The 21,847-nt window shown below is 47.9% G+C and overlaps 1 protein-coding gene and 2 long non-coding RNA genes across 9 annotated transcripts in view; 2 read left to right on the top strand and 1 right to left on the bottom strand.

The window, feature by feature from the left end:
* The window catches only part of TENT5C (terminal nucleotidyltransferase 5C), an 18,633-nt gene extending 16,080 nt beyond the window's left edge, over positions 1-2,553 (bottom strand). The window contains 1 exon segment of the mRNA NM_001131453.1: positions 2,448-2,553. The gene's annotated coding sequence lies outside the window, so the exon portion shown is untranslated.
* On the top strand, positions 1,990-21,641 carry LOC129049492 (uncharacterized). Of its 7 annotated transcripts, none has more exons than XR_008512623.1 (5): positions 1,990-2,192; positions 3,666-3,813; positions 12,787-12,904; positions 14,405-14,517; positions 18,501-21,641. It is a non-coding gene; the product is annotated as an uncharacterized LOC129049492 (long non-coding RNA). The 7 variants fall into 7 exon arrangements; XR_008512615.2 differs by having other exon boundaries at positions 1,993-2,192; positions 12,783-12,904; positions 18,501-21,635; XR_008512625.1 differs by lacking the exon at positions 1,990-2,192 and adding an exon at positions 2,753-2,850 and having other exon boundaries at positions 18,501-21,635.
* LOC129049500 (uncharacterized) lies at positions 9,698-11,774 on the top strand. The gene is made up of 2 exons (XR_008512629.1): positions 9,698-10,058; positions 11,606-11,774. It is a non-coding gene; the product is annotated as an uncharacterized LOC129049500 (long non-coding RNA).
* Positions 21,642-21,847: the final 206 nt, after the last annotated feature.

Below are 21,847 nucleotides of genomic sequence, written 5' to 3' on the forward strand. Positions count from 1 at the left end.
TTCTATCAAATGTGTCTGGTTAATGGTACTGTGAAAACAAGAGCACTACAGTCCACTTTTAAGTTATCTTTACTGCTGCGCTGTTCCTTGGACTTTCAGAAATATGAGGAATTCTGTTCTCTGACCGGCAGCACAAGATGTGCATGATCTGCCCTGGCCTTGAACACGGGGGAATGTGGGCTGAATGTGTGCACTATGGGGAGACACAGCTGAGGGGGGACGGGCCTCTGGAACTCGGGAGATTTCAGTGGCTACTTGTGCTCACAGTAGAACAGAAGAAACCAGGTAGAGATAGCCACAGGTGCACAACTAAGTCATGCTCACTCTGACAAGCAGGCTAAGAGCCAAATCCTTTCCTTCAGGGTTACATGAATTTAATCCCTGGATACAAGGTAGGTATTGTGGAAAAAACAGCATAAGAAATATGGCTGTTAATTCTATGTGCTCACTGAAGTTGCTTATGAAATTAGGGACCTTTGTTTTGGTAACAATTTAGAGGCCTCCTGGCAGAGTTTTTTTTGTTTTTTGTTTTTTTAACTTTGTTATGGGAGTCCCCCACCCCCCGCGCAGCTACCTGAACAATTATATACAATATACCAAAATCTTCCTAAAAACTCTTTATTGAGAATATATGTACTCTAAAGCTACGGGTATATACCCTAGGAGAGAAAGTTTGTTATCTGAAATAAACTAAGCTTGACTCCAGAGATCATTTTCCATCTTCACAAACAAGAATGTCAAAGGACAGAACCCCTGCAGCCCAGCTCAGAGGTTGCCCTAAAAGCCCAGAGAAAAGTCAGCATTCTTTACTCCCCATCCCTCTCCCCCTTTTCCACTGCAGGGCCTAACGTGGCTGGTCTCACACCCTCAATAATACCCTTGGGGATTTAAGACAGTAAAATTCTGGATAAGCGCTCCTACCACTCTTGCCGCTGCCCAACTTACTTCCTGGCTCATTTCCTTGCCAAGTTACTCACGTTGAAACGTTGCTGTCGCCAACAACGGTCACCCCCTTTCCTGCACGCAGAGGGCAGCTGAGCCAGCCAGAAGTGTACTTTGGGAGGATCTAATCACCCTAACTTTATTTCCTGGGCTGGTTCAGTCTCCTAACCCACCTACAAAGTAACCTGAAGACCAAGTTGTCACAATACAAATAATTATGCACATAGTATTTATAAAAGCTTTCTTAGTAAGAAAAGTAAGTGCATTTTAAGCACTTCATTTATATGCGCTTTATATCTCCGTAAGAAAGCAAAAATGTTAAAAAGGAAGCAGGCCCCTACTTAATTAAGCCACGGAACTGGTTAGAGCCCTACAAAAGCCTACCTATGGACAAAAAAGGCGAAGGGGCAGGGAGCTGACACTATCCCTGCCGCAGGGTCCAGCCCTAATAGTGGGTTCTCCAGAAGCTCGCCAGGCATTCATTTCTCCAGGGGAGCGCCCTTACTTGGAGGTAGCGCTGCTTGGTTTTCTCGCCCGCCAGCGTTGAGTTCAGGTGTGCAGGCTACCAACCTGTATTCTTCAGGTAAGTCACCCTCCTCCGACTCGCCTCCCACCCTGCTCCCTCCTGCCTCGCGACCAGTGCGAAGGGAGTCCCCGAACTGCGACACCACCCGGGACAGCCGCACCGCTATCCGTCCGAGTCGACCCACTTGCCGTGGATTTTCACCTACGCAGTAAAGCAAGTTTCATTTTCAAAAGGGGAGGAAGCAGGTTTCACAGACACCGCATTCCCAAGAAGTTTCTGAGAGACGCGCACCGCACAAGTCACTGGCTTGGATCCCTTTGTTGCTCATGGTGTCCACAGTCGGATGTGAGCGCATTAAACTTAAGGATCTCCGCCCTTCTCCTTAAAACCCAGGACTTGGCAATAAGCCTAGGAAGCGCCCCTCCCCTCCCCAACCAGATCTAAGCCCCGGACCGCTGCGTCTCCAGCTGCGCCTAGTGGAACCGCCGAATTCGAATTCGCACTCGGCGGGCCGGCGAAGGTGTGCGCGCCCGCGGGAGCGCCGGGGCGAGCCCGAGGGACTGCAAGCCAGGAAAGGAGGCAGGGGGGGTGGGGGGCGCCGTCTGATCCAGGTAGGAGCGGAGGCGCAGATCACACACTCTTCGGACGCCCTGCCCGCGCCCGGCCAGCGCGCAGCCTGCAGGACGCGCGGAGCAGGAACTCGCCGGAGTTTGCCAAGCCCCAGGTCTCTGGAAAGTTGTAGCTCCCTTTCGGAGCGTCTCTTCTGGCCTTTTGGGACGGGTGTGTCAGGGGCGGGGGTCCTTGAGGGAGCAGGAGGGGAAAGGAGCACCGGGTCTCGGCACCTGTCCGCAGCTCCCCTCGGGTCCGCCTGCCCCCTACCAGGCTGGGCAAAGACCTGAGCACCGCTTAGTGGGGGCGGACCCCCGCCAGGGCTGCTGCCGCATCGCCGCACCTTTAGAGGAGGGGGTCGCGGACTCACCTTGGCGATGGAAGAGGAGGCGACAGAGGCAGGTCCTTGGCGTGGGCAGGCCCCAGCAGGAGCTGCGCGACCTCTACAGCCCCCAGGCAGCGGCACTGAGTGAGCCGCCGCGCCGCCGCCCCCTCCGTTCTTATACGGCGGGGCCACGCCCCCGTCCCCGCCCCTGAGCCGCCCTCCCGGCGGAGCCAGAGGCGGGGCGGGGCGGAGCCAGTCCCCTCGGGACCCTTCCGCCCGGCCCTAACGGCGGGGGCGGGGCGAGGGCTGCCCTCTGATTGGTGCCTCGGGTGAATGGTTGCCAAGAGACGAGTAAATCCTCGTCGGCGGGAAGGGGCGGGGTGCACAGGGAGGCAGCACTGCGCAAGCGCAACAGAGTGGGCTGCGTCGACACCCCCTTAACTTCGGAGTTAGTGGGACACCTTTCTTTTTGCTTAGTACGCTTTTCTGCTATTCCTGCCGCATAACTCTCTTTTCCCCAGGCTTTTCCCATCTCCATCCTGTTCTCTCGTAGGCCGGTTTTTCTTCCGCCTCTCTGGGGATTTTCGCGTTGGTTCTCCCTGCCCCCAGGAGTGAGGCGGGTAACGCCCACGCCTACCTCCGGTGTGTGTTTTCGAAGTCGGAAAAAACTGAATGGTTTCTGGGGCCTGGGCACCTTTCTGATTCCCCAAGCAAACTGGCTGGAGGTGAAGGCGTGGTCTTCGGGGAGAGAGCGCCGGCGGCTCTCTGGCCCCGGGGACCACCTGTGTGCAGTTAGTGGTACGAAGGGCCTCGGGGAGTCCATCGCCAATGTCGGCAGCCGCAGCCGCTTCGGCCCCACTCGGAATGCCACAGCACTTGGTCCAGTGTGTTATATAACATACAGGCAGGGCTTGGACACCATCCATTCATTCCATAGCGACTGGTTTACAGCCCAGGTTCTGAATTCAGACTAATCTGAGTTGAGATCTCCATTGACCACTTAAACCTTCTGTAAGGCCTTAGGCAAGTAACTGAACCAACCCTCCAAAAACCTGCAGTTTCCTATCTGTAGGACAAGACTAACAATGGGACAGCTTTGTAGAGTTATATAAGTATTAAGAAAATGGGTGGGAAACAATTAGTGCAGTGCCTAGTGCCTGTTAGAAAGTGTGTGGCAAATACTGTATGTATCAGATAGTAGCCAATGTTGGACAATGTTATTTATCAATAGACATTATTGTACTTGTATTGATCCTCTACTAGGTGCTGGGGAAAAAGATTACTTCCCAGATGCAGTATTTACATCTCCTCCGCCCCACTCTTCCATCCCTGCCTGAAATAAGTGTGGTTCTCGTGTCTGTGAGACTATGAAGAGTTCTCAAATATGTCTTTCCCAGCGAGGGAGAGGAGAGTGAGTATCCAGGAACTTTAATGGGATAGGACATCAATATGAGTGTTTATAGGGAAAGCCAGTGATCCTATTGTTAGACACGAAATCAAGACGTGATCTGATTTTTTGTTTTACTTTTTGTTTTTGAGGTATAACATTCAGTAAAGTGCACAAATCAAAAGTGTCCAGAATGATAATTTTTTACATATGCATACACCCATGTAACTGCCACCCATATCAAGATGTGGAACCTTTCCAGCTCATTCATGCCCCTTCCCATTCAGTATCCCACAAGGGTTACCACTATTTTAACCTCTATCACCATAGATTAGTTTTACCAATATTTGAACTTGATATGGATGAAATACATAACACGTACAATTTTATGTCTGTCTTCTCTTGCTCAACAGTGCGTCTATGAGATTCATCCATATTGTTGTGTGTAACAATGGTCCATTCTTTTTCACTACTGTGTATTACTTCATTATATAAATATTCAACGATTTGTGTACTCATCCTACTGTTGGTGGACGTTTGAGTTGCTTCATGTTTCTGCCTTTCATGAAGCTGCTGCAGACATTCTTACACATGTCTTTTGGTGGACATAGCATTCATTTATGTTGGATATGTATATATATACACCTAGGATTGGATTCCTGGTTCATAGAGTGTTCACATATTAAACTTTAAATACACTGCCAAACAGTTTTTTAAATTCGTATAACAATTTAGGTTCCAACCAGTGATATGAGATTTCCGGTTGTTTCACATCTTTGCCAGTATTGGTATTTTCAGTCTTTTTAATTTAAAAAAGGGAGGGATGTGTATTTCATTGTGATTTAAAATTGCATTTTTTTGATGATCAAGGATGTTGAGCAATTTTTCAGATGCTTATTATTCATTTCAGTACCCTTTTAATAAAGTGTCTGTTCAAGTCTTTTGCTCATTTGTAGGGAGTTGTCTGTCCTAATGACCTGTAAGAGTTCTTTACATATTCTGAATATGAGCCCTTTGTCCAATATATGTATAACAAATATCTTTTCCCAATCTGTGTTGACTTTTAATTATTCTAATGTTATCTTTTGATGAACAGAAGCACTTAATTTTAAAGACATTCAAAATATTAATCTTATCTCTTATGACTAGTGTTTTGTATGTCTTGTTTAAAATAATCCTAAGCCCATAAAAATAATCTTCTTTGTTTTCTTCTAAGAACTTCGTTGTTTTAACTTTCACTATCTGTAAGGCCTTGGGCAAGTAACTCAACCATCCTTCCATAAACTTCCAACCACAATAAAGTTAATGCAAATTATTACATTGGCCTTTCGACCATTTCTACTCTTTCAGTGCCTCTTGGAAACCATTAGTACAGTTAGCCTCAAGGTAGAACACAGGACAGAAATTCTTAACCTAAAATTTGACCCAGCATGGTTTAGTTCCACCTTTTCCTGGGTGAAATTTTGTTCAACTTCCTGAACAAAATTAGGCAATTCTATGGTAGGTAAGAGGTGAGAGCTAAGAGCCAGAAAAGAAACTCATTATATATGAGTTTCTCAAATATATATACATGTATATATGTATTTTTTTCTTCGGCCCCTTTGTATTCCTGATGCATTAATGGACTTTTCTAGAATTTTGTTTCAGGGTTTTTTGTTTTTTTTTTTTTTAAATACACCGTGTTCTTTCTGCCTCATAAAACTGGCATCCTGGAGCTGGCAGGAGCCTTAGAAAGAGGCCAAGTTCTGCCCACTGGACACGGAACCAGATATTCAAACTCTTCTTCCTAGATCATTGGTGCCTCCTTCTTGCCAAATTCCAGCCCCTGCTGAGCACATCCAATCAAAATGGTTTAAAGACCTTCTTTGCATTCTGAATGATTCACTGGATTCACTGATTTATACCTAGGGAAACCAAGGAACAAAACAGTCTTTAAAATGCAATCATACCTCACTTGTAGTGATGATCCTGAAAGAGTTTTACGTCTCAATAGATTCTTATTTTAATACTTCAGAAAAGCAAAGAAATTCTACCATAGTCCTACTGTAAGTCAAGAAAGACCTTTTGTATAGTGTCTAGTTATCTCCTGATCTATCAGTTTCTTTGAGCAATTTCTTAAGTCTTGAGTTTTTTTGTAATAAAAACATTACAAATGTTTATTCAAATGCCCTCATCTAAATATTTTGTCTTTCTTAAAATGATTTTTATGTGAAGTTCTTGTCCACATTTAACATACATGTAGAGAAGTACACAGCTCATAAGAGCACAGCTCAATGAATTTTCACAAACGGAATGAACCTGTGTTGCTATCATACAGATCAAGAAACAAAGGAACATCAAAGCATTTGTGGACATATTTTATTTTATTTATTTTATTATTTTATTATTTTATTTTATTTGGTCTTTATTCATGATATTACGTGTATCAGTAGTTCTTTCTTTTTTTATATATACTTTAAGTTTTAGGGTACATGTGCACAATGTGCAGGTTAGTTACATATTTTAAAACCATCACAGCGGCATTGTGTACATCCTAGTGAGTTTCTGGTGGGGCAAAGACATGACTTGGCTTTTCAATTCCCACCTACAACTCTCACCAGTAAATCTCTGTCTCCTCTCTGGCTCCTGCAGCCCAATATTTTTCTTCGGTGTTGCAGAAAGAGAACTGGGTTTGGAATAAAATGGTGTAAGTTTTATTTGGAGCAAAGTCCAGAAGTAATGGAACCCAGAGCTGGTCATATTTGGTGGGACAGGAAGAGAGGAAGGGGCTGCATCTTCAGGTATGGCTGTAGCAGCAGGCTCAAGTACAGCATGGCAGCCGAGTCACTGCCACCAGAGCAGCATGAAGGGGTAAGGTAGGGATCCAGAAGGGGGATGGTGGTGACGGTGGCAGTGCCAGGGAAAAGATGATGCCAAATATAAGCAGTGCTGACTTTATCCCTCCAATCTAGGTGTCTCTAGACTCCTTTCCTGCCCACCCCACTAGCAGTATGTCCCTGGAGAAAGGATGTAGGCTTGAGTCAGACGGCGGGCAATCCTTTTTTCAGGCAAGGTGAAACCTTAGACAAATGGCTTAACATCTCTGAGTCTGAGCTTCCTAATCCAAAAAATGGAAACGCTAACAGCAATTAGCCTACCTGCTTCGTGGGGTTGTATGCTGATCAAATGAAGTAATGATACATATGAAAGCAGTCACCCCATTCACAAGATGTGTCTTGTTGCCAACCTCGTACCCCTTTCTTGTTTCACTGTCAGGACACCTTGGGAAGCAAGTCAGATGAGAGCAGAAAAGGGTAGATTCTGAATACCTTGCTGTGGCTACCATCACTTCTAGAGCCCCAGATTTCTTATCTAAGGATTAACATTTTTTCAAATCTCCCTTCTGGGAAAAGAGATTTCATAAAAATGCAAATTGTGAATTGATTATTTCATTATATCTCATGACCAACCACTGGGTCCACTCTGAGCTTGCCTTATATTTAGGCCCAGGATGTCTTTCCCACCATCCTGCCAGAACGCCTGAAGCTCCCAGCACTGGAGTCCATTCCTGTTGGGGAAGAGATTCTGGTCATTCCCACATAGCTTGCCAGAGGAAGAATACGGCCGACTGCCAGGGATGGCGAACTCCCCTAACACGTGTCATTCTCAGTGTTCAGACACTGGTCTTCCAGTCCTCATATCAGTCTTGATTCTTAGTTGTAAGCACTCAAAAATGACTCTGGCTGATCTAAGCAAAATGGAATTTATTTCAAAGATATTGGTGAGCCCACAGAATTAGCAGAATGCTGGAGAACTTGGCCAGTTGGCTCTGCTACCAGAAACAAGGTTGAAAAATCATACTGTGGAACTGGCCCAGGAAAACACCATGAAGGACATTGCCACTCCTGCCTCTGGAAACTGGATGTAATTGTCTCTGCCACCACACTGTCACCTGTAGATAGTCAGAGTCTCTGTGAACCTGTGTCCCTGCTTCTTCCCATCACTGGTTTTTGATTCGAACCCAGAGTGGGTGGGATTCTCTCAAATCAGCAAAGCCCAGATGGTATGGCCAAGCCCTGGCTTGGCTGCAAAGAAGGCTGGTGAACAGATCATCTGATATTTTGAGCTTTAACTCTGGGAAGTAGACTTTGCCTCCTAAAGGTAGAGGATTCTCCAAACAGAGGAAGGAGGTTCAGGTGCTGGATGGCCAGAATACGCACATCTCCCTTCCAGCCATCCGCCACGGTCTCTTGTGAGCATTGCCTAAACAAATCGGCATTCTTTAATCCAGCTAGCTGTGGGACACAGATGCAGACAGGATTCCGAAGCCTCTGCATCTGAGGGCCAGAAAAATGGACTCTTGGGAAGCTCCTAGGAGGGACACCATCCAGCTGACCTCGCCCTGCCAATACTTTCTGCTTTTGGCCAGGTGACACTTTTGCTCTTTAGAATGCCTAGAATAGGCACTCAGTGAATATCTGATGGAAAAAAAAAAAGAAAGGAAAAAAAAAAAGAGGCCTTGGGTAACCACCCCTCCCTCAGGTCCCGGGATCCATCCCTGGCTCTGTGTGATATGGTTCACTTCACTGCTGTGGGCCTCAGTTTCCCCATCTGTTAAAAAAAAAAAAAAAAAAAAAGACCCAGCCTGGCTAGCCTGCAGTGCCTCCAGCTCCAGCAGTGAGCGTCAAGGAGCTAAAGGGTGTGGGGCTGTCCCGCCCACGGTGCTTCATGGGGTTGGCTGCACATAATGACAGTGTCCCAGAGCTGGCGCTTGTGTAACAGGCGGATTTACCAAGAGGGGACGACTGTTTGCTCAGCAGCCGAGAAGTCTATAATTAGACTGTCACAACATCAGCAAAAGTACAGGATCAATGTAATCAGAGAAGAAATGGAAAAGAACACGGCATCAGTAAAAGCCTCCAGTGGTTCCCCGTGGTTTCCTGAGCACAAATCACCCAGGCGAGATTCAATGTCCTGCTTGTGGGTTTCCTCCTGGGTGATGACCAGGTTGGTTTAGGCCTACTCTGCCTGCCCCTCTCAGCAGCCTGTTTCTCCTCCTCCTCTCTCCCTTCTCCACTCCCTCTGCTCACTGAGTCTTAGCGATGAGGGGCCAAAAGAAACAGGACTTGCACCCCAAATTCTGTAGCCCAAGCACCTCTATTCCTCATGATGTGCGTGATGGGAGGAGAGGGGAGGGAGGAGAACCAGTCGCTTTAAAATGCAGATTCCAGGGCCCCATCTCAGCCCTATTGAATCAGAACCTCTGGGGGAACAGCCCTCGTATCTGCATCCTCAGACGATTCTATGCATTCTAAAGCCTGGACACTGCCAGGCTAAACCACCCTCCTGCTGGTGATAGACTCTCCCTCTTGCGTCTATTCTGTACCTGGTGTAGTTAGAGCACAGTCAGGCTGCAGCAAGATTCAGGGCAACCCAGGTTAAAGGGCCTTCCCAAAGTCAGGGAATGATAATGGGCTGCTTATTTCCTTTCTAATCACATTAAGAATTCCAAGGTGCCAACATGTTCTTCTCACTAATCCCCATGGCCTCTGAGCCAGGGGTAGTGTCTAGTGTCATTAGTTTCTTTCCACCAAAGTAGATCTAGGCTCAGATCCGTCCCCAAAGGACTGGATCTGAGGGCTTCTAGTCTCCCCTGAGTCTGATCCTCATAGAAACTGTTTTTTAAATCTGTGAACTTTTACTTTATTTCTTTAAAAAATTTTACATAAATAATACCAGATTATTTATGTAATCAGATATTGCAGAGAAGCAAAAGGAAGAGATAAATCATGACTAAACCCACAGCAACTGTTCTGTTAATATGTTGGTGTTCATCCATCCACACGTGTGTGTGTGTGTGCACACTCACACTCACACTCAGACTCACACATTCTATTCCTGTCTCAGTCAGGGTCTCCGAGGAAACGAAGGGCACACACTGGAACATGGGATTGAGGAGAGCTAGTGGGGGCAAGGTTAAGGGAAACCTTAAGGCATGGGTGGCCCCATAGGACTGGCAACCAGTGGGGAACTATTTCCACCTAGGCCTGATGGGATGAGAGGAGAGAAGTTACCAGAACCTGGGGAGACTCACTGCAGCTTCGAGGAGCTGCCGCCTTTGGTTGAAGATTGTGGTCACCCTTAATCTGCTCCCAGCAGAGACGGAGCTAGAAGAGAAACACCTGAACTCTTCTTGCCCTCTGACTGCCTGTGTGTGCCTCCCACTGGCAGAACCCAACCAGGAGTCAGCCTCCAGAGACCCTGCGGAGTTAGAATGTTGTCTAGAGAGGGTATGGATAGCCAAATGGAGACGGTCTCAGTGTGCTTCTTATATGTGTTTATGAGTTTCCAATACAGTGAACAAAAATGGAAGTAACTTAGATTTTAAAAACTCTTGGTATTCTCAGTAATTATTAAGAGTATAAAGAGGTCTGAAGACCAAAATGTTTGAGAACCATTGCACTACTCTTTTCCTGTGGGGGTTCAGAGCAGGAGGATCCCATTAGATTATGGGATCAAACTGATTGTCACTAATTCCCTTGCCTAAATCATAGATGAATACGAAGCAGATTCTACATTAGAAAACTACAGAGTCTGCAGGAACATGGAGAAGTCATCTGGCCCTTTTTTCTTGGCTTTGGGGAGGGTGACTCCAAGTGGGCTGTGGGCGTCCCTTCCCCTGGGTGCCTCGTGGGCTTGCTGGCGGCCAGGATGGCCCTGCCAGTCTTGTCCAAGACCCCTGGGCCAAGCTCACATCAGATCAGGGTTGGAAATCTTCCAAGGGAATTGAGAGTATCTAGTTTGCCTCTTTAAAGACCACAACAGTAATATTTATCCTCTCATTTGTGATGGAGACTGAAGTTTATGGTTTTGCATTTTTCAGTAGAAGAGTATAATTTTGATTATTTGTCAAGAATTATAAACATGCTTGTAATATGCCCTAGTTTTCTCAGTCTATGAAATAAGAAGTAAATAATAGCAATTTGCTTTTTAATAGTAGATATTGAGAGTTGTAACAAATGAATTTTAGACACTCCTAGGGAAAGGCTGGAATAGGATACTAGGTAGGGTGTAAAATAATTGGTGTTCCTTACTTAAGAGAGAAAAATAGGAAAATGTATGTCATGGGCACTCTAGGCTGGTGCCCAGCATCCATGTTTCCTTCCCTAACTGGGGATCCAGTTAGCCACTTGAGTAGAATCGACACTGCCAGCCCCAGGGCTCGGTCCTCACTGGCCTAAGCCCATCAGTGTAATTCCATCGCCCTGTGATTGTTCAAGGATGAGCAGGTATCTCATGCCTGCACTCAGTGGTTGGAGAAAGAGAAGCAGAGAGCACTCATCTTGTCTGGGCAGGATGCTGGAATGGCTGTGTTGTTTTGCTGCCCTGAGAAAAGCCAGGGTATGATGAATTCTACACACTGGCAAGGGCAGAACCAAAAACTCAAGGACAACCAAGCCAGGAGACCATACTGCTCCCACACTCTCATCTTCCAGAAGCCCACAGCTCAGCTCCTTATAAGCGTTTAAGCCAACTTAATTGTATTTTCTGATGCTTAGCAACCAAGAGTGTCTGATATAACTAAATATATTTTCCAATTCAAATACTATCAGGGAAAAAGTGGGACTATGATGTTGACCCAAGAAAAACTGTCAAATCTGACCAATTAAGGACAACCCTGATTTTACATCATCCACACTGAAGCTGACCTCCCAAATGACGTCTTCTTTGACTTAAAGTCCCCCTACTTGACCTTCTACGTAGGCATTTCCTGTAACGATTTTGTTTTTCTTTCCAAATAAACTCTCCCTCCCTGTTTTACTGCGCGGTGACGAAGCAACAGAAACTTCAGCCTCCATGATCGACGTTTCTCAAGTGTCAAGGAAAATGGAGTCTAGGAGGGCAGCCCCACAAGCATCGTGATGGGCATTTAAGCCGACGCATGTGCCAGGTCCTAGAACAGAGTAACTTCCCCATCTCAACACAATAAAATGGTGATATGAGAATACCTGTCTTATGCGGATGTTGTGAGGATGAAGTGGGCTAACTCACACACAGGAAGTTTTCAAAAAATGTCAGCTAGTATTATTCAGGAGGCTTCCCTCTCTGGGACTGAGATTTCTTCTCCTGAAAAAGGAGGGAATGTTCCAGAAAATCTCCAGGGCCCCTACCAGCCTGACATGCAGCTCTTGGCAGAGAATGGAGCTGAGGCAGGAGCTTCTTCAAAGACCCTCTCATTGAGGAGCAAGGGATCCTGACCAGCCATTGCCCACTGTTCACCACGTGAGGTCACAGGGACTGTCTGCTAGGCGGACCCCAGGCCCCTCAGGGAAGACACTGATGTTAGTTTTGTTTTTGTTTTGTTTTGTTTTCAGTGTAGAAATTGTAGCAGAGAAACACAGGGCAAGTCCACCCTGATCATCACATACATGGTATATCAAGAGCAGGGCTGAGCACGCAGTCTAAGACATTGTGTCATCCTGTGGGGCTCAGGCTCCTCATCCATACAATAAGGTCACCCTGCCTGTCACTTGGAGTGACCATGAGAATTACATAAGAAAACCTGTGTGACCTGTGAAAGTGTGTGTCCCATCACAGCACCTGGTGCATATCTGTTTTCCTTCCTTTTTTTGGAACCTGAGGCCACCAGCTACCAATGTAATGCGGAACAGAGTTGGACAGAGCTCTACCTTAGGATGCAACAGAATAAGCTCTTGCAGCTGGCTTCAGATAATGAAGAGTTTTTTCAAAGTTGCTGGGGTAATGAGGAGACAGGAGTCTCATAGGGACCCCGGACAAAGGTAAGAGAAAGCTGACTTTACAGGACTGAATCTGGGGACTCAAATGTGTCCTGGCAAATCTAGGAATCCATTTTTCTCATGGCCCTCTCAGCAGCATATTAATGATTTCTGATTATTAATAAGACCTGACTACTTTCTTTTCTAGAGTCTTCTTCCACCACAAATTTTCAACTCCTTTGCTATCCTTTTTTTTTTTTTTTTTTTTTTTTTAAGACAGAGTCTCACTCTGTTGGCCAGGATGGAGTGCAATGGCATGATTACATCTCACTGCAGCCTCGACCTCCCAGGCTCAAGCGGTCCTCCCACCTCAACTTCCTGAGTAGCTGGGACTACAGGTATGTACCACCATACCAGGCTAATTTCTTTTTTTTTTTTTGTAGAGACGGGGTCTCGCTATGTTGCCAGGGCTGATCTTGAACTCCTGGGCTCAAGCGATCCCCCAGCCTTGGCCTCCCAAAGTACTGGGATTGCAGACATGACCACCACACTCAGCCTCCTTTGCTCTCTAAAGTTCAAACTCCCAGAGAGAAACCAACAGCATGAGCTGGTACCAGCAACTTTATTTGGGAATGAAATTTGTTTCTGGCAGCTTCTAGGTTGGGTGTCTTTCATCCGAATGTGCTCAGCTGAGGGCATGGGGGTGGATCAAAGGGCATAGAATAAGGCACAAGTGATTAAGGTACAGCCCAGGGAAACTTCTTTCAGCAGAAGAGATGCCAAAAGCCCGAGGGTTCACGGCTGAATTGAGTTGTCAGCTCCACGGACACATCCGTATCTACAAGCAGCCAGGTGATGCAGCTATTACTCGGCTTTGGCCTTCCCTCCTTTCTCATTGTTTTATTTTGGGGAGAGCCATCCCAGGCCAAAGATCCTCTCCAACCAAGCTGGTGACATTCTCAAAGCAAAAGGGACTACTGTGCTATGAGTCTTTGAGCTGTTATAGCCTGTCTCCCCAGTGGTTCATTTTTGTATGAAAGAGTAAAATAATCACAGGCCTGGCACTTGCAGACCGTACAGGGAAGGTTTTATAACCACTTTGGCCCTAACCTGTGCCAAATTAGCTAAAGCAGAGGGTGAGATGCCTGTTGCGGCCTGGCCTCTGGGGGTGCAGGTTTCCTGTAACAGTGTTTAGAAATCTGTTTCTATTTCTGAACCATCAGATTCACAGCCATGTAAACCTGAATGAGGCGACAGCTCTCTCTCATTCTTGCTTACTGGGGGAGATGGGCAGAGGGCAAGACAGAGTAGAGAGCTGAAAGTCACAGCAGTCAGGGGATGACCCACCCTGAGTGCTGACAGAAGATGCTCTGATCACTGTGCTATATCTGGACAGAGGACCCACATTGAGGACCAGGCTGCCCTGAAAGAGGATGGAGGGTCTCGTCTCCAGGTGTCAGTCACCCAGATACAAAGCATGTCTCTCAGATTGGAAACAGTGCAGAGCTCCCAGGGAGGAAGTCCTTCCCCTGAGTCTTGACCTGAAGGGTCAAGAGAGGCCCATCTGTGAGCATTAAGTTTATTCCTTCATTGAAGACATTGTTCTTCAAACTTTGAGACCATTGGAACCACCTGGGGGCACTTGTTATAAAGGTGCATTCCCATGTCCCGGCCCTATTCAACCCCTTATTCTGTAGCTCAGGGATGGGACCCAGGGGTCTTTGATTTTTATAAGTAGCCCCTGATAGCCCACGTTCTGCAAGAATGAGTGTTAATTCTAATGTCCTGAAGAAATGCCAGTTTAGGCAGTTCCATTCAAAATCTTCATTGATAAACAAGTCAACCCTAACACTCCTCAGCCCCAGGCATACTCACACCCTCCTTCTTTCTCTTTCCAGCTCATCTTGGAAGCCCCCAGTGCTCCATATGCCTGTTTGCACAGGCTATTCCTCAGCCAGGAGCACGTCCCCCACCTTCACATCACAGCTGTGCACATGCCCATGCAGCCACCGTGAGTGCTCTTAAGTCTTAGACTTCTGGTTTTTCAAACAGTCTTCCAAAAACCCATGTCCATCATTGGAGAAATAGGATATTCTGTGTTGCCAAATGTCCGGGCACACTGAGAGATGGTACAAATTAGATGCTTCATTGATTTTATGCACGTTAATCTTTGAAGATGCCTACTTTTATTTATTTATTTAATTTTTTTAGAGACAGGGTCTCACTCTGTCACCAAGGCTAGAATACAGTGGTATAATGATAGCTCACTGCAGCCTCAACTTCCTGGGCTCAAGTGATCTACCCACTGCAGCCTCCTGAGTAGCTGGGACTACAGGCACGTGCCATGATGCCTGGATAATTTTTTTTTTTTTTTTTTTGAGACAGAGTCTCGCTCTGTCGCCCAGGCTGGAGTGCAGTGGCACGATCTTGGCTCACTGCAAGCTCCGCCTCCTGGGTTCACGCCATTCTCCTGCCTCAGCCTCCCGAGTAGCTGGGACTACAGGCGCCTGCCACTACGCCCAGCTAATTTTTTGTATTTTTAGTAGAGATGCAGTTTCACCATGTTAGCCAGGATGGTCTCGATCTCCTGACCTCCTGATCCACCCGCCTTGGCCTCCCAAAGTGCTGGGATTACAGGCATGAGCCACCACACCTAGCCTGGATAATTTTTATCTTTTTTGTTTTTTGTAGAGATGGAGTTTCCCTATGTTGCCCAGGCTGGTCTCACACTCCTGGGCTCAAATTATGCTCTCAAAGTGCTGGGATTACAGGTGCTAGCCACTGCACCCAGCCTGAAGATGCCTATTTTCATACTGAGCATTTGGCAACTCCCAAACTCTGCTCAACATAATTTAATCTTTGGAGATGAAAAAATTACTTTTTAATCTTCCAAAGCTTTGCTGTCCTTATTATGGATAACCATTATCATTATTTCTGAGAATTCCTAAATGGGCGTTTCTAATAGTTAGAATTCAGGGTAAACCACTTCTACTTCATTGAGCTTAAAGCTCTGGAAAGCATATTATATCTGTCCCACACAAAACCAGCTGGGGAACCTGGGTAGAGAGAAGTTCAGAGGTGTGGGTTCCAGTCTTGGCTCTCTCTAACTTGCTCTATGTCTTGGGTAAGCTGCTTCTCCTCTCTGAGTTTGGGGTTCCCATTCGCACAGCAAGGGTGTTATCCCTAGGTCCCAAGGCCCTTCTGGCCTGTAGTCTGTATCTCTTGAGGGGTGGGGGATTGGCCTTCATGGTTCCATGGAATGACACTTGGTCTTTGTTCTAGTTTAACAGGTTAGAGGGCAGTTAGAACTGCCCTTGCTGCCAGTGATCCAATTCGAAATACGTTTTTATTTGCTTTGCACAGAACAAATTCCCCAGGGCAGCCATCCAAGCGGAGCGGGGTTGGTGGTAATGGAGAAAGCCCGAGATGAGGACGTAGTTTCCAGGACCAAAAACAATAGCCGAGTCTTCCTGACACCAGGACAGTGAGAGGAAGAGTGGACAGCTCCTCTGGGCAACCACTTGTTCGGACACAGGGCGCTAAGCAGCGGCCTTGCACTGTCACGTCTGGGAGGGCAGGGCTGGCTTCTTAGCAGCTGTCATTTCCAAAGTGGCACCTGGCAATGTCAGCCTGAGGGTCTGGCTGGGAAGGTGGCTTGTCCCTTCATCTGGCCTGCCTCAGTAGGCCCTTGTCACACTGATTTGAGGAAAGGCTTTGGAGGGTGGATGATGGGGCCTTTTGAGCAAAGCTAACCTGAATCCTCTGTTGGGTTTGCCTCGTCTCCACACTCATACTTGTGCCTGTTTCTTCCTGGCTGAATCTGGCCATACACTGGAGAAGTTGCAGCTGAAAGCGAGGAGAGACTGCCTGGTCTGGTAGTGATAGTCACAGTAGTAGCCAACAATTATTAAGTGCCCATGTGTGCTGGGGCCTGTACCCAGGGCTGTTTCCTGGAGGTAGGATCTATTGTTTCATATGGAAAAAAAGTGAGGCTGGAGCGATTAAATGACCTATGACCTATTAAAGCCTCAGGGCTAGTAAGCTGAGGAGCCAGGATTCGAATTCAGGCCAGGTGGCTCCAGAGCTGGCCACTCTTTGAACAGCAGTGTGTTTTATAGGATGACGGTGACCCCTGGACAGCTCCTGGCACCCTCCTTTCCCCCTCCTTTTCCCCGCTTTTCCCCCTCCTCTCCCTCTCCTCTTCTCCTCCTCTCCGCCTCCTTTCCCCCTCCTTTCTTGGAGCTTAATGCTGAGCCCTGGAGGGAAGCAGACCTCTACCTGGAGAAGTTTCTACTGTTTACACAGTACAACCTGTTTTGTTCGTTTTTTCCTGAGGGACTTGGGTATAAGAGTCTCGGCTGGGAGCCACAGGCAGTGGGCAGAGCCTCCGCCCATTAAGCACCAACTCTAGGAACACTCCCAGGTTGCCAACAGGGGTGATTGCTAAAAAGGTCACTTCTTGAACACACCTCAAGCCCTCTAAATCAGAATTTTAAGCAGCCGGGGGGAATATCTGGGAACCCGTGGCATAGGGAATGGAGCACCCAGCTTCTGGGTGAAAGACCTGGGCATGTGTGCCAGGCAGCCCTCCACTTAACGTCTCTGAACCTTTGCTCCCTCTGTAAAATGAGGGTAATAATAATGCCTCATTCAGAACACAGCTTTATTGGGAGGGGGAACTGTGATCATGTATGCAACAGCTTTTTAAAGAATTTTGGTAACTAGCTAACAAGTACTGAACTTTCAACCTCAGGGCTTGACAAGAATTATCTCCATTTTTAAGACATCCAGACAGCCCAGGAAAGCTCAGGAATGGCCCAAGGTCCCACTGCTTAGAAGTAGCAGGACCCAGGCTTGCTCTTGGCTCAGTCTAAATCAGAGCTAACCTCCCTTCCAAATACTGGCTTCACACAAGGGCAATGTCATGCTGATCCAGTACCTGTTGTGAGGTAAGCCCCACATTCTAGAGATCAGACAAAGCAGAGATGCTTAGCAGAGGCATAAGAACCATTCCACACACAGGAGAGCCTGAGAAATGTCTCCTGCTGATCAAAACCGCCGCCTTGGGCATGCAGCACACTTTTTACCTGCATGCATCCCAGCCTGCAGATAGGGAACCCCAGGGTGACTAGAATCTTCAGCCAAACCTGAGGCCACGTTGTGGGCAGTGGCTTCAACTGCTGCCTCCCATCCTATGTTTTGTCTGAAGCATTACCAGGGAGCATGGAGACATCGAATCAGATCATGGCCCTGGAGCAGCCTCCCATGCTGATTCTGTTCCCTTTGCCCCCAGCTCCTCACAGCTGAGTCAACATCACCGTCTGCAGACTTGCTCCACCCAGCCCTCAAGCCACACTGGCCTGAGAGGCCAACCTTCAGCTGCCTCAGCTCCCATCAAGAAGCTTAGTGACCTTCTTGAGAGCCCAGACACAGGCCACAGTGTACCCATGGCCCAACTGGTACTCCTGGGAACTCCCGTTCTGCAAATGAGCTCTTGTGCCTAAATCTCCAAGCATGAGTCTTTGTAGGTCTCCAGTTTGTGTAACATACATTATTTTATGAATAATATTAATTGCAAAAGAGTTGTTAATATTTAACTGAGGACTGACTGGCTGTTGGGCATTGTGCTGTGTGCTCTACCTGCATTATCATAGGGAATCATCACAACTAGAACCATTATTATTCCCATATGACAGATAAGGAAATTGAGGTACAGAGATATTAAGTGATTAGCCAAGTCCAGCAAGTGACAGAGCTGGGAGTGAGCCAGGGCTCCTGGATGGTGAAGCCCATGCTACACTGACATGGCCACCATCCTGTGTCCCTGGTTTGATAATCTGCCCCCCCATTCCAGATCCTGCCCACGCCCCAGGGTCCTGCCTTCCCACAGACCAGGATGTGGCATCCGTGGACAGACCCTGTATTAGTCTGGGTTCTCCAGAGAAACAGAACCAGTAGGATATATATATATATATATATTTTTTTTTTTTCTAGGAATAAACTCACATGATTATGAGGAACAGGAAATCCCACAATATGCCAATTGCAAGCTGGAGAACCAGGAAAGCCAGTGATGTGATTCAGACTGAGTCCGAAGGTCTGAGAACAAGAGAGGCTGCTGGTTTAAGTCCCAGAGTTTGAAGGCCCAAGAACCAGGCACTCTGATGTCCAAGGGCAGAGAAGAGGGATGTCCCAGATCAACAAGAGAGAAAAAGAATTCACCCTTTCTCTGCCTTTTCTGTTCAGGCCCTCAAAGGATTGGATGCTGCTCACGCACATTGGTGAGGGTGATCTTCTTTACTCAGTCCATGGATTCAGATGTAAATCTCTTCTGGAAACAGCCTCACAGACACACAGAAATAATGTTTTGCCAGCTATCTGGTCACCCTTTAGTCCAGTGAAGTTGACACATAAAATGAACCATCGCAGACCCCGAGTCCCTAAGTCCCATCTTCCTGGACTTGGTGCCTTCAGTACTCCACAGGCAAGTCCTGCTGGTTCCTCTCCAGGCCTCGGCAAGTCCATTCACACCCCACCCTAGTCCATGTGACTCCTTAGCTAGGCCCGCAGTATTTCCAAAGCTTCCCAACCTGGGTCCAAGCTTCCAAGTTTATCATGCTTCCATCTGTCCTGCTGGTGGCTGCCAAAGGTCTCTTCCTAAATGATTCCTGCTCCGTCCTCAGCAAGGCTTTCCAGCCCCTCACTGCAAGGCACAGGGTCAGAGGCAGACTTTAGGCCTGGCATTTAAAGCCTCATAGACTGGCCCACGTTCCCTTCAGCCTGGTCTCCTCACATTGCCCTTGACCCCTTCAGTCTGTCCAGGCGAGCCTCCTTCCTGTGCCTCATAATATACCTAGTGATTTCTCACTTCCATTCACATCAATGCATCAATGTGGAAGTTGCTCATTCAGACACTTGAAAATATGAATTGAGCAGCTACACGTGCTAAGGGTCAATTCAGGTACTACGAAAATCAAAGAGCCCAGTGCCCATCCTGTGGAGCTTGTAGATGAGCTGAAGAAGCAGAGTTCGGTGTCTTTGAGGAACTAAAAGCCAGGGTCGTGGAGCGGGGTAAGCTAGAGGAGTGTCGCTTGAGAGGAAAGTTGAAGAAGTCAGCAGGGCTGGGTCATGCAGGCACTTGTCAGCCACACAGAGGGCTCAGTGTGACTCTTGTTACAAATGGAAACCACTAGTAGGCTTTAAGCATAGGAGTGACATAATCTGATTTCACAAATACTGCTGTTATTCTTGAACCATTCCTGGGTTCCTGATCTCTCCACTTCCACTAGACACAGAGCTCCTGTCTCGCTCCTCTCTGCGTCTGTAGAGGCTGCACCACAGGGAAGGGAGCAGGATAGTTAGTGGGATGCCACAGTGTTGACAACTGACACCCCACAGTGGCCCTTATCAAGCTCCAGCCCCACTGGAGGAGCAGTGTGGGGGTGACACGTGGAAAAGAGTACAGGACAAACCTTGTGCGAGGACCATCCCTCTGCAGGGTTAACAAGCCCCCTGCAAAGAAAAGGTGATTGAAGAACACTGAGGAGGAGCTGGAAGTGTTGAGCAGGAGGTGGATAGAATCAAGGAGGTGGGACTGCACAGGGGGTGATGGGGCCACCCATAAGAAGCCATTGGAGGTGTGTGTTGTGCAACAGTAGGAGAACGGAGGGCTGGTCTTAAGTGGGACACATGATGGTTTGCTTGACTTGGGAACTGGGGCCTGAAGCCCGGTGCAGTGGGGTGCTGTTAGATGGCTGGGAAGTCCATGGGTGCCCACCAGACCCACACCCTATTCAGAGCAGCGCAGTCCCAGGCAGCTCCTTATACCCCATGCCCAGGGTCATGTGACCCTGCAATTATGGCTATAAATAACCACTTGATCTGTGGCTCAGCACCTGACTCAAAGAGAGCCATCTATAGGCTCATGATGATGATGCCAGAGACCTGTGAGTGGTCTGACACAGAACTCAGAGCCAGAAAGAAATGATCGCCCCAGCTACGTGCTCTTGAGGAGTACCGCTGTGGGTTGAATGGGGAGGACCAAGGCGGCCGAGGTGGCTAAGCTTTGCTCCTGCTCCCCACATCCTGCTGACAGCCCCCAAAAGTGCCTGAGTGCACCTCTGGTCCTTGCACCCTGAAAGCACCAAACACAACAGAGCACACACTGCCATGAGCTGGGTGGGGGCCGGGTGCTGCTGGGCTGCACAGGCGGCTTCTCCAAGGCTTTCTGTGACAATTGCCCAGAGCGACCACATGGACCAAAATTTGCCCAGAAATTCTTCAGCGCAGTGAAAGCCTGCAAGCACTGGGTGGTAAATGACAGGACTGGAGACCACAGAAAGCCACAGGAAAATTCTTGTCAGGGCCAGCAGCAGACACGAGGAGTGAGAGGCTGTGAATGGCTGCCTGGTTGGGAGGGATGAGCAAAGCCACCAGAGCTCAGCGAGATGGTATGGAAAGCAAATGGAGAAACGATGGAACAATGCCTGGAATCCCCACGTGGTGGCTGGCAGGGAAAGGGGAACTGTGCAACCAGATGTTTGCTTTGCCTCCTGGATGGAAAGCACTCCACATGGAAACTTTCCTGGCCCTGTGAGGTCAGAATCCATGAGCAGCCCCTCTTCCACAGAGCAAGACGGTGGGGTCCGCCAGCCAGACCCTCTGTGACCACTTGTGAGGACCACTGGCCAGAGGGCAGCACCACAGCACAGTCCTTGGCCTCTCCCTCTTGGGTTCCCACTTCTGGATTGGGCAAAGTAGGACAACAAACCATTTTCTCTCCAAGTTTACAGACCTGGCTCTAGAAAGAAGACCCACAGGAAGGGAGCCACGGCCAACCGGAGGCCGGGAAATGTTTCCCTTGGTCTGCGGTGGGGGCTGATGTTGGCGTGCTTCCTTCTTGTCCACAACAGGATGGCACAAGTGAGAGCAAACAAAACAGAAGCCAATGCAAAGGGCTTCTTGGCCTTCCTCAGTGAGAACAACCCAGGAATCAAGGCCAGGAATAAGAGAGGGCTCCTGGGTTTGAGGTGGGGACTGGGAGATCTTATGGGAAAGCTAGCCGGCTCCTGGGTCCTGCTAAGTCTGACAGTGACTTGTGTAAATAAAGGGCAGACAGTGTTGAGGGCTTCTGTGTATGGGGTTCATGTGTGTTTTGTCTACCCCAATCCTCTCCTTGACTTCAGCTGCCAGGACTAAGCACCTCTTCTCCCCAGTAGGCCACACGACACCTCCTTGGAGACCCTTCTCCTTCTTCATACTGTATGTGTCAGGTTGGCTGTGATAACAAGCAACCCCAAAATCTCAGTGGCTCACAACTATGAGCAATTGTTTCTCACTGA

This window comes from Pongo abelii, chromosome 1 (assembly GCF_028885655.2).
Source record: "Pongo abelii isolate AG06213 chromosome 1, NHGRI_mPonAbe1-v2.0_pri, whole genome shotgun sequence".
Taxonomy (NCBI): domain Eukaryota; kingdom Metazoa; phylum Chordata; class Mammalia; order Primates; family Hominidae; genus Pongo; species Pongo abelii.